Genomic DNA, 15,605 nt, shown 5'->3' with positions numbered 1-15,605 from the left:
GAGGAGGAACTACTACTCTAGGTAGGAGATAGGAGAAGGCCTGTCCCGCCGGGAGTCTGCAGGGCTGAGTGCTGACAGGCTCCATGTCTCCCCTGCTCATTTCCTGTGTTCTGGGCCTGACCAGCTCCCTGCAACTGCACTCTCTGTAGGTACTGTACATATTCCATGTGATGTCTGTTGATCTATCCAGTGTGTGTGTGTGTATACTGCTATGTGTATTGCTAGTGTGTGTATACTGCTGTGTGTGTGTATATATAGCTAGTGTGTGTGTGTGTACTGCTGTGTGTGTATATATATTGCTAGTGTGTGTGTATACTGCTGTGTGTATATATAGCTAGTGTGTGTGTATACTGCTGTGTGTATATATATTGCTAGTGTGTGTGTGTATATATCGCTAGTGTGTGTGTGTATACTGCTGTGTGTATATATATTTCTAGTGTGTGTGTGTGTGTGTGTGTGTATACTGTTATGTGTATATATAGCTTGTGTGTGTGTGTATACTGCTGTTTGTATATATATTGCTAGTGTGTGTGTGTGTGTATACTGCTGTGTGTGTATATATATATATATATATATATATATATGTATATATATATATATATATATATATATATTGCTGGTTTGTGTGTGTATGTATATATATATATATATATATATATATATATATATGGCTAGTATGTGTGTGTATACTGCTGTGTGTGTATATATAGGGCTAGTATATGTGTGTGTATACTGCTGTGTGTGTATACAGCTAGTGTGTATACTGCTGTGTGTGTATATATAGGGTTAGTATGTGTGTATACTGTTGTGTGTGTATATAGGGCTAGTGTGTATACTGCTGTGTGTGTATATATATTGCTAGTGTGTGTGTATACTGCTGTGTGTATATATAGCTAGTGTGTGTGTATACTGCTGTGTGTATATATATTGCTAGTGTGTGTGTGTATATATCGCTAGTGTGTGTGTGTATACTGCTGTGTGTATATATATTTCTAGTGTGTGTGTGTGTGTGTGTGTGTATACTGTTATGTGTATATATAGCTTGTGTGTGTGTGTATACTGCTGTTTGTATATATATTGCTAGTGTGTGTGTGTGTGTATACTGCTGTGTGTGTATATGTATATATATATATATATGTATATATATATATATATATTGCTGGTTTGTGTGTGTATGTATATATATATATATATATATATATATATATATATATGGCTAGTATGTGTGTGTATACTGCTGTGTGTGTATATATAGGGCTAGTATATGTGTGTGTATACTGCTGTGTGTGTATACAGCTAGTGTGTATACTGCTGTGTGTGTATATATAGGGTTAGTATGTGTGTATACTGTTGTGTGTGTATATAGGGCTAGTGTGTATACTGCTGTGTGTGTGTATATATAGCAAAAAAAAAAAAAGGGGAAGAAGCCAGCACTGCTTATGGTCAGAACGCAATAACTGAAGTGCAATTGCACATAAATTCTAACTGTATTTCAAATATGAGACATTTAGCAAACAATTGATCAATTCTTTGAGCTACCCCGCCACTTCACGGCAATCTCATAATGGGGCAGTCCTAATCTTCGTATTTTATTTACGTTGTGCCATTATGGCTTCCTGAATGTATAAAAAAAAAAAAAAAAAAAAAAAGGACCACATTAAATGCGAACTGTACCTGGAGCATTTTCAGAATCACTCCCTTGGTGCCAGGAAAGGCAAGCGCAGGTAAAGGCCGATCAGGTCCAGTGCGGACATTTCAGATCTGGCTTCCACACTGCCAGAATTGCACTTCAGTTATTGCGTTCTGACCATAAGCAGTGCTGGCTTCTTCCCCCTTTTTTTTTGCTTTGCATTGGTATGTGGCTGACCACCACTGTTGCCGCGCACGCTGGGTTATGTGCGCCATTCTTTCTGTGTTCACTGTGATTGATAGGCTGCTGTGCACACACACAGCAGCCCTGCCCCGCCTCAGGCTCAAGTTAATTGTGCACCTGTGTCTCAGCCTGTCTCACCCTTCATCTTTGGTGTGGGTTTGGCAGTGTGGAAGCCAGATCTGAAATGTCCGCACTGGACCTGATCGGCCTTTACCTGCGCTTGCCTTTCCTGGCACCAAGGGAGTGATTCTGAAAATGCTCCAGGTACAGTTCGCATTTAATGTGGTCCTTTTTTTTTTTTTTTTTTTTTTTTATACATTCAGGAAGCCATAATGGCACAACGTAAATAAAATACGAAGATTAGGACTGCCCCATTATGAGATTGCCGTGAAGTGGCGGGGTAGCTCAAAGAATTGATCAATTGTTTGCTAAATGTCTCATATTTGAAATACAGTTAGAATTTATGTGCAATTGCACTTCAGTTATTGCGTTCTGACCATAAGCAGTGCTGGCTTCTTCCCTTTTTTTTTGCGGTGTATATATAGGGCTAGTATATGTGTGTATACTGCTGTGTGTGTATATAGGGCTAGTATGTGTGTGTATACTGCTGTGTGTGTATATAGGGCTAGTATGTGTGTGTATACTGCTGTGTGTGTATATAGGGCTAGTATGTGTGTGTATACTGCTGTGTGTGTATATAGGGCTAGTATGTGTGTGTTTACTGCTGTGTGTGTATACAGCTAGTGTGTATACTGCTGTGTGTGTGTATATATAGGGTTAGTATGTGTGTATACTGTTGTGTGTGTATATAGGGCTAGTGTGTATACTGCTGTGTGTGTGTATATATAGGGCTAGTATGTGTGTGTATATATAGGGCTAGTATATGTGTGTATACTGCTGTGTGTGTGTGTGTATATAGGGCTAGTATGTGTGTGTGTATACTGCTGTGTGTGTGTGTGTGTGTATATATAGGGCTAGTACGGTATGTGTGTGTATACTGCTGTGTGTGTGTATATATAGGGCTAGTATGTGTGTGTATACTGCTGTGTGTGTATATATATAGGGCTAGTATGTGTGTGTATACTGCTGTGTGTGTATATATATAGGGCTAGTATGTGTGTGTATACTGCTATGTATACACATATGTTATTATAGGTATTTTATATACAGTGTACATGCATGAGGGGGGCCCCGAATGTATTTCCTGCACAGGGGCCCATTGTTGCTTGTGTCCGCCCCTGCCTCGTGCTGTGAGTATAGTGGGCCTGCTGTCGGTGTACACTGGTTCTATTAAGGCTTGATAATCTCGTCCCTTAGTACCAATGGCTGCTCTACACCATACCAGCATTTCTGTTTTTGGTGGGATTACAATAGACGTTGGATCACTTACCCTCACACTGCCGATTTCTCCACCTGCAACTTCTACCTGTTGCCTTAACATCAATACTTTTATTTCCCTCCAGAGAACTCTCTGCTGGTAGGATTGGGCAGTTCAGCAATTTGCTGTAAGACAGAAATAACTTCGGCAAAGCAGTTCTCTAACACATTCATTCCTATCAATACAGTTGGTTCACAGTTCCGCCGGTCAACATCAACAACAATTATACCCTGTTTCTTCAATTCTACTTTACCAATCTTTATGGTCATCTCCCTGAATCCTAGTTTCGGTACCAACTTACCATTACTGGCCCATATATCTAGTTCAACATCAGAGGGCCCTTTATCAATATCTGCATCAGCCCAGTACCTCTTATAAAGGATATACGGTATAGATGAAATCTGGGAACCTGTGTCTAGCAAAGCGTTGAGGGGAATTCCGTCCAGCACGATAGGGATAATGGGTCGTCCTCCGATGTACCTGTCATGCCAGGGTGTTGGGCCTTGAAAGTTCATTCCTATGAAGCGGCCCGCATTCCCAGGGGATTCCCGTTTAAATCACAATCTCGTGCAAAGTGGCCCGGCCGCTGGCAACGGCGGCAAATGGGCTGTCCATCCGGTTGGTAGCGGTCGCGGGGTCGTCCTCTCCATGTCGGGTATTTCCGGGGTCTCATCCATGGAACATTCTCTCTACGGTTTGCCAACTCCATCTTGGGTCCTCTCATCTCCTGCATGGTTTTAGCCATTTAAGCAACAACATCAGTTAAACAGTCAAGCTTTTGTTGAAGAGCCTCATTAGTACTGGGCCCCAGGGGCCTAGCAATGGCCCCGGACATAGCTGATGTCACTTGCACTCCCTGTTGTTGAGGTGCCTCTGCCATGGGTTGCGCAGGATCCTGATCCCGAGGTGCCTCTGCCAGCTGGAGACGTATAGCGCTCTCCTTTAATTGGGCAAATGTCAATTCAGGGTTCTTAAAAACAAGCATACTCACATGCCCCCGGTGAGAAGGGGTGTAGAGTCCCTCAATAAATTGATCTCTTAGCAGTTTATCCGCTCCGGTGTTAAAAATGGGTTCAGCCAGTGTAAGTGATTTAAGGGCTTCCTGCAGGTTTAAGGCAAAGTCTCTCACACCCTCATTAGCTTTTTGTTTTCAATTAAAGAATTGTACTTTAGCTTTGCTGCCGGCAGTGGTTTCAAATGTAGCTTTTAATCCAGCAAATATGCGTTCAACAGTGCCTTTTAGATCAGCTGCCCATGCTGTGACTTCTCGCTTAGCATGGCCACTTAACTGCATCATCAGGAGACTAACACGCTGAACTTCACCAACAAGAAACATGTCAAAATGGGCCAGCATCTTTTCTCTGAAATCGTCAAGGGTATTAGGCTCACCTTCATACATTGGAAGCCACGGGCCACCCGGGGTATATGGCATCAGCACCGGCATGATGGGCGCCACTCCTTGCACCGCTGCGCTACCGGACTCTCTATCGACACTGTCTTTCAGCTGCATTAGCGTCGCCGGGTGCTGCGGCGTCTCCGTGTTGCGACATACTGTGCCCCCTTAGTTAATCCGGACCCTTCCGGTTCTCCGCTTCCGTCAGGATAGTGTAGATTCGTTCCGCTGTGCAGCAGGATTGGTTTTCCCCTTGCTCTGACGTCAGAGCGCTCAGCTTGGTGCCGCCCACAATGACACGCCCCCTGCTGCTCCCGCCCGCCATGCGCTCTGTAATGGCAGATTCTGAAGTTTTTCAGTCAGACTGGGGCTCGGGTAATTGCGTAGCTCAATTAACAGTCTCGTGCCTAACGGTTATGAGGTGATGGCGGCCATCTTTACTCAATTATAACCAATGGGGAAAAGTCACTTTCAATAGTTTTTAATGGGAAATGGAATTTTTTTTAATAAAGTCAATTTTCAAGATTTTTCATCCAAGTTTTCACAGTTTTGGGCTCCAATCACGGCACACATTACCCGGTATACGGGCTGGCTGAATCCTGTTCGTGACGCCAATTGTGACGCCCAGGAGACCGAGGTACCCAGCACCGGACCAATGGGGTCTGTCTCTTGAGGGAGATGTCACGGGTGGCTTGACCCGGTGCTGTGGCCTCAGGCAATGCACAGTGTAAGGGGTATCATGAGGGAACAGGCACTTACTTGATCAGCAGCAGGTTCTCTCAGCGGTGATGATCCTGATCCTGGATAGATAGCTATTGTCCAAATGAAAGTCTGAGGCACTGAAACGTTTAACCAGTTTACTTCAACATAAAGGCATTTACAACCAGTCCTGTCACCGGAGTCTGTATGGGAACTCTGAGTTACTTTGACCCTGCCGGGGTCTTCGCCTCTTATTGTACGCAGTTTCTGTGTGGCCCTGCTGCTGTATGTGAACTGGCTGCCGGACCAATCTGTCCCCTCCGGGTCCTGGTTCGACGGGCAACCCGAGTCCTTTTATCGGCTTACCCCCTCCAGGAGTACCGCTGAACTCTGTGTCTGTTGCTGCGTCCAGCCCTAGTGAAGTTGATAACACCTCACGTTTTTCCGGTTGCTGTATTATATATAATGAATACAGCCACGGATCCGGTATCCGTCTTTGCGCCTGTTCTGGGTAGTGATTAATGCTACCCAGTTCTCACAATGTCCTTTTTTTCCGTCCCTTTTCTCCTCAGGCCGGTGATTTGGGCCTGGAAACCGTCATAGGGCTGTTAGAAATTCAGCTGTATGACCTCTCACTTTCAGCTCCTTAGCCCAACTGCCAGTTCTTCTCTCAGACTAGAATGGATCAAGGGGAGTCTCTGGAGCTCCCCCTTCTGGCCGGAGGTGGTAGTGCAGTCTTGCTATTTCAGTATTTGTACTTAGTGTCAGTAACTGTTTTTGTGGCAAATACCCCTAGGGGTGCCACACATACCTGAGCACCCAATGCAAACTGGAGTAGTGAGCACTTGCGCACAACAGTAGCCATCATATCATCATCATTCTTTGTTTTTACATTTGAAAAAATCCCAAATCTAGCTTTCCAAACTGGGGTGATTTGTTGGGCGTTTCCACTGTTTAGGCACATGGTGGGCTCTCCAAATGCAACATGGAGCCAGCGCTCTTGATTCCAGCCAATTTTGCATTCAAGATGTCAAATGGTACTTCCTCCCTTCCGAGCCCTCCTGTGCACCCAAATAGTAGTTTTCCCCCACATATGGTGTATCTGCCTAATCAGGAGAAATTTCACAACAAATTTTGTGGTTTATTTCCTCTTGTTACTCCTGTGAAAATAAAACAGTTTGGGTCTAAAGTAAATTTTTTGTGAAAAAATGTTAAATGTTTATTTTCTCCTTCCCCATTGCTTCAGTTCTCATGAAGCAACTGAAAGGTTATTCACTTCTTGAATGTGGTATTGAGCACCTTGAGGTGCGCAGATTTTTAGAATGGTGTCACTGTTTGATATTTTCTGTCATATAGGCCCCTCAAAGTCACTTCAAATGTATTGTCCATAAAAAAAATGTTTTTGCAAATTTTGTTGGAAAAATTAGAAATCAGTGGTCAAATTTTAACCCTTGTAACTTCCTAAAAAAATATGTTTCCAAAATTGTACTGATATAAAGTAGACATCTACTAAATGTTATTGATTAACTATTTTTTTGTGATGACGCTCTGATTTAAGGTCACAAAATTAAAAGATTAAAAATTGCAAACTGTTTTGCCAAATTTCCATTTTTTTCAATAAACACAAGTCATATGGAATAAATGTTACCACTGTCAGGAAAACAATATGTCATGGAAAAAACTTTCTCAGAATCAGTGGGATATGTTGAAGCATTGCAGTTATTACCACATAAAATGAAACTGGTCAGAATTGTAAAATTTTGCTTGGTCAAAATTGGCTAGGTAACTAAGAGTTTAACCGGCTGTGTAAAACCGCACAGGCAGCTGTACTGATATAGATGCCAAATTATAAAATCAGTCAGACAGGTTTTTGTACAGGAGCATATGTTGAATTTTACAGTTTGATTAGTTTGATAATAACTCAGAAAGTGGGGCTATTCAGGAGCAGGGGGAAGGAGTCTACAGCACTCAGGAGAAGTAACTGCTGCTGGGAAATGTTGTTTTAGCAAAAATGAATAGAACCGCCTGCTCTGTTATGTGAAGCTGGATGCACAAATGGGCAGATACAGATAAAAAGAAACACAATAAACAAGAAGGAAACATTATTTATTCTGTATATTAACTATAAGCTTGTATGTACTGTGCTTTCTGAAAAATTATGTAACTATGAGAATAACCCTTTAATGCCTTATATTTTTCATGTGTCCTTTGTGCGAAACATCATTTTTTTATAACGGAGAAATATTTTTTGTTTCCTTTCAATTTTTTGTCAAAGATCAATGTTTTTCATATATATAAGACTCATTTATAAAGATATTTACTTGCAGGATGATTAATATCAAAACTGCTCAGTTACATTATTAGAGTTATTATTTACATTTGAAGTAAGGCGATTTGACAAGCCTAATTTTCAAGGGGGAAACCATTTAAGTTCACTTATGGCAATTATTCATTACACTTATAAAGGTCACACATTTCCTTAGGTGATGCATTAACTTGTTTTGATCTGTTGCAGACCTCAATTCAAAGTTAATTAAGAGCTAAATTAATGTTTCATTTAATTGTATCAAATCTCAAGTGATGTACATGCATTTTCGAAGATAAAATAAATTTGTAGTAAAACAGTTGGCTAAACAATCATTTAACAAAACAAATGTGAATATATATTTAATAAAAATTAGTGGATCAATCTGCTGTAAATCGCCTTTGAGTTACATTTCCCGTTGTTACCATGTCCCAGTGAATTTAAATGATTTGCATGAAAACCAAAAGAAAAATGGTGTAATTTCACATTTCATTGCCTAGGGTTGAAAAAATGGGCTCAAGACTAGAGATGAACGAACCTGTTCGGAAAACGTTCGGCAACCTCAATTTCAGCATGAACGTAGCACATTCGGATTCGTGTTCAGCTTCATGAGCATTTTTACTCAAAGTTGTATAAATTTGGTCACGGTTTGGTAAATCATTGTGTTGCCACTAATGCTTTTGTTATTGATCTGGCTAGGATAGTGGGGCCGTATGATGAGCAGGGGAGACGTGTTTGATGAGGGAAGGGGGTGTGTCTAGATCAGAGGAGCTGTCATCAGACCACTAAAAGCCCGAGAGTTATAGAGAAAGAACCCCTGTATTTTCCTTAATCAGCGATGTACCCTAATAGAGTGGGGAGGTCCCCTGAGGAGTCTAAGTACTGATGAAATGCGTAGGGACGCACAGAGATGTTTAGGGCTATTGACAAAAGGGTCAGCTGTGGACTGCCCTTGTAAGGGCGGGAGCAATTTGGGGTTAGGGAAACAATAGCCTCTACAGGGCATAACAGGGCAAGACTACCCCATTTTCCCAGCTTGCAGAGCTGTTACCTGGAAGGGAAGAACGAATGGTCGGCACCGGAGCTGCTGATGGGTGAGATCTTTCCAGATTACTTGCTTTGCAAAATAGTGTGGGTATCTGTGCACGCACCCAAATAAGCTAGTCCACTTGAAGACTGTGATACTTTGTGGATCAAATATCGTACATGACACTCGGATCCTAAGTATAAATTCATAGTCTATAAATGCATATGATTTGGTATCCAATCTAAATGTGGATCGGAATTGGAACTGGTCACTAATATATATATATATATATATATATATATATATATATATATATATATATACAGGGTTCTTACAGGGTTATATAGGGTTCTTAGGGTTCTTACAGTAACTAATATTTGGATCCCTATGTTGTTTGGTCCGTTTGGACATGTTGTGGTTAAGTGTTTTTGAGTTTGGCACTTGGACACATTTTTTATAAGGTAGTTTTTTTAAAATAAAATAATGAAAGTTATTTTTTATATGTTCCTCCTACACACGCCAAAGCTAAGATCTTGAACTCTACCAGCTCCAATCTATTGGCTATGGAAATACTGCCTTTCTTCCCTTTGGATGCAGACTATTTCAGAAAGTTGATGGCCATTGCAGTCCCCCAGTACTAGTTGCCCAGTTGCCATTACTTCTCTAGAAAAGCTGTGCCTGTGCTACACCAGAATGTTGCAGATAGTATCACCCATTTTCTGAAAAAAATCACTATTGACACGTGGAAACATGGGCAGGGACATTACATCTCACTGACTGGGCATTGGATGACTCTGGTGGCTTTGGGGGCAGGTGGTCAAGGGGCTGCTCCACAAGTCTTTGAATCCCAAGGCATGTGGGACAAACCTCTGTATATAACACTTCCTCTTCTGCTTCTGGCTCCTCCACCTCGTCTAGGGCCTCAACCTGTTCACTCAACTTCTCTAATATCAGGCACGTGATCCAAAAGTGTATAAATAATATCCTCCCCACCTCCGTACTGCACAGCCATGGCTCACCACAAATCGTTTATTATAAAACTGTGTTTCGGCGAGAAATAAGAAGACCAGACTTCCACTGGAATTCCACTATGAATATGTTGCAGTAATTGTGGCAGCAGCAATGAGCTCTTATGCAGTATGTCCTTTTGCATATCCTGGGCCAACGCAGTATTGGTGTGGTGAAAATCATGCTTGCGGAGTGGGCACAGATGAAGAACCTCTGCACCCTTCTGCACAGTTTTGAAATGGCTACTAAGATGGTTAGTGCTGACAATGCCCATTATCAGCATCACTATTCCGGTCATCTATATCCTGGAGCACACTTTGAATAGACTGTGTGATGAGGTGGTGGTCCCAGAGAGGTTGAGGTGGAAGCAGAGGAGGATGGGAAAGGGATAACAGTATCTCAAATTTCCGGACTGTCATCACACAGTCGGTGCCATGGGAGGTTGTCTTACAGCGATAGAGGGGGGCTCATGGTATCAGACAAACTGTTTGTTTCGCCAGCCATGGACAACAGAGTGTGTATCATTATCTTCTTGCCCAGATTGCTGTGCATCCATCACCTCTTCCTCTTCATCCTCCTCCATTTGTTCCTAAGCTACTGCACCTTTACTAACAGTTTGTCAGGTACCATAAGCCCCCCTCGATCACTGTAAAACACACTCCCATGGCACCCGTCTGTGCAAAGATGGTCAGGAAATTTGAGATATTGTCATCCCTTTCCCATCATCCTCTGCTTCCACCTTTTCCTCTGGGACCACCACCTCCTCACGCAGACTATTCAAAGTGTGCTACATTATGTATATGACTGGAATAGTGATGCTGATAATGGCATCGTTCACTTACAGCACTATCAGGAACATCTTTTCTGCACTGTAATACTGAGAAAGTTGACCGCTTTTTAAATGGACAGAGAAATGTGACTTTGGCAGCCAATAATAATAATAATAATCTTTATTTATATAGCGCCAACATATTCCGCAGCGCTTTACAGTTCAACAGTTTCAAACACAACAGTCATAAGTAACAACGTTAACAATACAATAAAGCAAAGTAAGACGACCCTGCTCGAGAGAGCTTACAATCTACAATGAGGTGGGGGAGATGCAAAGTACAGGTGTGTATTTACAATGATGAATTTACAATGATGGTCCAACCATCTTCAGGGGGTGGGGGGTAGATGGAAATAGTGAATGGGCTACACACAAACATGAAATGACTTTGATTAGTTAACATGATAGGCCGCTCTGAACAAATGTGTTTTTTGCGAGCGCCTAAAACTATGCAAGTTGTGGATGGTCCTAATATCTTGGGGTAGAGCATTCCGGAGGAATGGCGCAGCGCGGGAGAAGTCTTGGAGTTGGGAGTGGGAGGTACGGATTAGTGCAGAGGTTAGCTGAAAGTCATTTACAAAGCGCAGCGGTCGGCTAGGCCAATAGACCGAAATGAGGGAGGAGATGTATGGGGGTGCTGCACTGTGGAGAGCTTTGTGGGTGAGAACAAGTACTTTGAATTGTATCCTGTAATGAATGGGCAGCCAGAGTAATGACTGGCGAAGAGTGGATGCATCTGAGTAACGATTAGCCAGATAGACAACCCTGGCTGCCGCATTAAGGATGGACTGGAGAGGGGAAAGTTGAGTGAGGGGAGGCCAATTAATAGAGCGTTACAGTAGTCCAGGCGGGAGTTGATCAGGGCAACGGTGAGGGTTTTTGTTGTCTCCATGGTGAGAAAAGGGCGGATTCTAGAGATGTTCTTTAGGTGTAAGTGGCACGAGAGGGCAAGAGATTGTATGTGGAAGGTGAAGGAGAGATCAGAGTCAAACATAACACCCAGACAGCGTGCCTGCTGCTGGGGTGTTATTATGGTGCCACCCACGGAGAGGGAAATGTCACATTTAGGGAGGCTAGTAGAAGGCAGGAGCAGAAGAAGTTCAGTTTTGGAGAGGTTGAGTTTCAGATAGAGAGCGGACATGATGTTGGAGACTACAGACAGTCAGTGGCGCTCTGTAGTACAGCAGGGGTAAGGTCAGGGGATGACGTGTATAGTTGTGTGTCATCACCATAAAGATGGTACTGAAAGCCAAATCTGCTGATGGTCTGTCCAATTGGGGCTATGTAGAGGGAGAAGAGAAGGGGGCCAAGGACTGAGCCCTGAGGTACCCCAACAGTGAGAGGAAGAGGAGATGAAGTGGAGCCAGAGAACAGAACACTGAAGGAGTGGTCAGAAAGGTAGGATGAGAACCAGGAGAGAGGAGTGTCCTTAATGCCTAGTGACTGGAGCCTAGAGAGCAGGAGAGGGTGGTTAACAGTGTCGAAAGCTGCAGAAAGGTCGAGGAGAATGAGCAGAGAGTGGTCACCGTTACATTTTGCTGTCAGAAGGTCATTGCTCACCTTGATGAGTTCAGTTTCTGTCAAATGTAGGGGGCGGAAACTGGACTGTGAAGGGTCTAGGAGGGAATGAGTGGAGAGGTAACGGGTAAGGCGGGAATAGATCAGGTGCTCCAAGAGTTTTGAGATGAAGGGGAGATTGGAGACCGGTATGTAGTTGTTTGTGCAGGATGGGTCGAGGGTAGGTTTTTTGAGTAATGGAGTAATGATAGAGTGTTTGAAGGAGGAGGGGAAAATGCCAGAGGAGAGGGAGAGATTAAAAATTGTCGCTGGGTGAGTTGTGACGACTGGAGAGAGAGACTGGAGGAGGTGTGAGGGAATTGGGTCGGTGGTGCATGTAGTTGGACGAGAAGAGGAGAGCAGCTTGGAGACTTCTTCTGAGATGGGATCGAATGTGGAGAGTGAGCAGGGGAGATGCAGGGAGGGATGGGAGTCATTGCACTTGGTGTCTGGGAGCAGATATCCTGACGGATATTGTCTATTTTCTCTATAACACTAATCGCCGATCACAGAAGACCTTGAGTCATGATGTTGTGCATGGTTCCTGCACACTGATTGGCTTCTGGAATGTGTACACATTAAGTTAGTAAAGAAAAAAAAGAAAAAAGAGAAATTAAATTCCGCAGCTCCTCTGATCTAGACACACCCCCTCCCCTCATCAAACACGTCCCCCCATCCCCACCGCTCATCATACAGCACAACTATCCTAGCCAAAGTAATAGCAACAGCATGCTTGATAGTAAGGATGGTGTTCTTTTGGTCATAGGCAGCATTTCTCTTCTTCCAAACATGGCGAGTTGGGTTAATGCCAAAGACCTCAATTTTTGTCTCATCTGGCCACAGCACCTTCTCTCAATCACTCACAGAATCATCCAGCAGGTCTATGATCTTGTCTCTGAAATCCGTATAAAGCTCTTTGGTCTTGCCCATGTTGTAGAGGTTAGAATCTGACTAATTGGACAGCAGTGTTTTTTTTATAAAAGTGACTACGTAAGACAGCTGTCTTTAATGCAGGTAATTGGTTGATTAGGAACATCTAACTGGTCGGTAGGAGTCAGAACTCTGAATAGTTGGCAGGGGATCGAATACTTTTTTTTCACTGCAAAATGCAAGTAAATTTTTATAATTTATACAATGTGATTTTCTGGATTTTATTTTTGATATTCTATCTTTCAATGTTAAAATTAATCTACCCTTAAAATTATAGACTGTTCATGTCTTTGTCAGTGGGCAAACTTACAAAGTCAGCAAAGGAGTACTTATTTCCCCCACTGTATTTACTTAAATACACCCTTTTACATGCACTTTGCATAAGATGCTTCCTCAGAAAGGGTTTGTGATATATATAACTCCTGCTCTGTGGCCTCCCTTCTAACACTCTCGCATCCCTCCAATCAATCTTAAACTCCGCTGCCTGACTAATCAATCTGTTCCCCCATCATTTCCCAGCTTCTCATCTATGTGAATCCATTCACTGGCACCCCATTGCACAGAGACTCCAGTTCAAAACACTAAGGGTACCGTCACACAGTGGCATTTTGATCGCTACGACGGCACGATTCGTGACGTTCCATCGTCGCTCGATTGTCGCTCCAGCGTCGTAGACTGTGGTCACACTTCGCAATGCACGGCGCTGGAGCGATGATTTCATGACGTATTTGCAATATAGAAGTCGTATGGGACAGTCGTACCTGTCATGTCACACAAGACAATTCAGAGCACATTTTGCATAATCTGTGCGTGACGTTGTTCACGAGGGGCGTGTTGTGCTGCTAGCTAAAGTGTGCTGATAGGCCATAGGTTATGTGCACACAATTGGTTGGAAAATTTGTCACCTGAGCGCTATTGTTCCCGACTAGTGTTGAGCGATACCTTCCGATATAGGAAAGTATCGGTATCGGATTGGATCGTCTGATATTCAAAAAATATCGGATATCGCCGATACCGATACCCGATCCCAATGCAAGTCAATGGGACCAAAATATCGGAATTAAAATAAACCCTTTCTTTCCTTGTAGGTTCATTCTACATGAAGGAAAACAACTAAGAATAATGCAGGATGTATTTGGGGAGGTGGCAGAGACATTAAAGGCATAGAGGTTTAGCCCAATCAAATAGAATAGCATGATTTTTTTTTTTTTAAAGACGTTCAGAGTGACAAAGATATTGACTATGTAAATTTTTTTTTAGTTTGTCAGATATTGATGTTTCACTATTCCACGCCCTTCCCCTTCTTTTTTTTAACTTTTCCCACACTTTCATCTTCATCATCATCAGCATCTTTGACATCAAATTCTTCTTCACCTTATTCATCTTCTTCTTCATCTTCTACCTATTTTTTTTTATTACATTCTTCATATTCATTTTATTCAACTGTTATTATTCTTCCTATTCTACTTCTTCATCATATTCTCATTTGTGACAGGCATTCCTGTAGTTGTTATCTATAAAAGTTTGAAGATTACACCTTCCGTTCTGCCTGTCACAAAAGTTACATTTGTCCGCGTTCAGTTTGGCCTGCAGCATCAGGCTTTATCCAGGGGCACCACGAGGAGGAACGGACTCACCCCCATACACTGCTTAGTCTTCTTCTGCATATAATTTAGATAATATCTTTTGCTCTGATATTAAGTGTTATGCTTAATGTTCTTCTGCTCTTTGTTCTGCAGCCTCTTGTTCTTCTGCTTCTCGGTCTTCCATGTCGTCGTCTCCAGGGTCGTCGTCTCCAGGGTCGTCGTCTCCGTCGTCGTCGTCTCCGTCGTCATCGGGGTGGTCTTCAGGGTCGTCATCTCCAGGGTCGTCGTCATCTCACTGGTTGTCGTCTCTGGTGTCGTCGTCATCTTAGGGGTGGTCTTCCGGGTCGTCGCCTTTAGGGTCTTCAACTTGGAAATGTAGCAGAAGGTACAAGAAGGCTGAGAAAATGCCAAAAACCAGCTGATGGAACTGGAACTCGGATGGCTAGCCGAAGGTTCAAGAGCCTATGGAACTACCGAGGACCAGCTGACGTTACTGGAACCCGGTTACTAAGCAGGAGGTACCCGTGCTAAAAAGCACTACCAAGGACCGCCTGACGTTGGCGGAACTCGGATACCCAGAAGGAGGCACCTAAGCCAAAGGCTCTGCCCGGAACCAGCTGACGTTACTGGAACCAGGATGGGGAGCAGAAGGTCCAAGAGCCAATGGAACTACCGAGGACCAGATGACGTTACTGGAACCCGGTTACTAAGCAGGAGGTACCCGTGCCTGAAAGCACTACCAAGGACCACCTGACGTTGGTGGAACTTGGATACCCAGAAGGAGGCACCTAAGCCAAAGGCTCTGCCCGGAACCAGCTGACGGTACTGGAGCCAGGATGGGGAGCAGAAGGTACAAGAGCAAAAGACACTGCCGAGAACCAGCTGACGGTGCTGGAACCAGGTGGTGGACCAGAAGGTCCACAGGAGAGGAGAGAACAGCTAGGCCGCGAGGCAGCCGCAGTTACCGAACCCCAACAGTCCTACAGGGGGAGCTTGGCCTACTGGTACTACAGAACCAGC

The sequence above is a fragment of the Ranitomeya imitator genome, chromosome 1 (genome assembly GCF_032444005.1).
Source record: "Ranitomeya imitator isolate aRanImi1 chromosome 1, aRanImi1.pri, whole genome shotgun sequence".
NCBI classification, from domain to species: Eukaryota; Metazoa; Chordata; class Amphibia; order Anura; family Dendrobatidae; genus Ranitomeya; species Ranitomeya imitator.
The sequence above is the reverse complement of the archived record's forward strand: the minus strand, read 5'-3'. Positions refer to the sequence as shown.